A 417-nucleotide genomic window follows, 5' to 3' on the forward strand; every position below is an offset into this window, starting at 1 on the left:
CAGGATGGTCGTGTGGATCGGCTTGTTGTTCTTGGAGAGCACTGCGGGGCGGCCGGCTCAGCGCGGCTGGCACCAGCACCGGAACCGGCACGGGAACGGGCAGGGATGGGGACAGGGAAGGGGACAGCAAATGGGCAGGGAACAGGCAGGGGAACAGGCAGGGAAGGGGCAGGGATGGGGACAGAGAACAGGCAGGGATGGGGGCACTGCAAGCGGACAGATGGCCCAGCAGAGGAGGGCTGGGGACAGGCAAACGAGGTGACCGGGATGGGCAGGCAGTGGGCAAGAGACAGGGGACAGTGAAGGAGGCAGGAGGGATCAGGATGGGCAGGGCAGGGCAGGTGAGACAGGCAGGTGGCACGGGCAGCTCGGGTACTCACAGTTCTCGAAATAGAAGCGGTGGAAGTCCATCCCCTC

This window comes from Geospiza fortis, unplaced genomic scaffold, assembly GCF_000277835.1.
Source record: "Geospiza fortis unplaced genomic scaffold, GeoFor_1.0 scaffold658, whole genome shotgun sequence".
NCBI lineage: Eukaryota > Metazoa > Chordata > Aves > Passeriformes > Thraupidae > Geospiza > Geospiza fortis.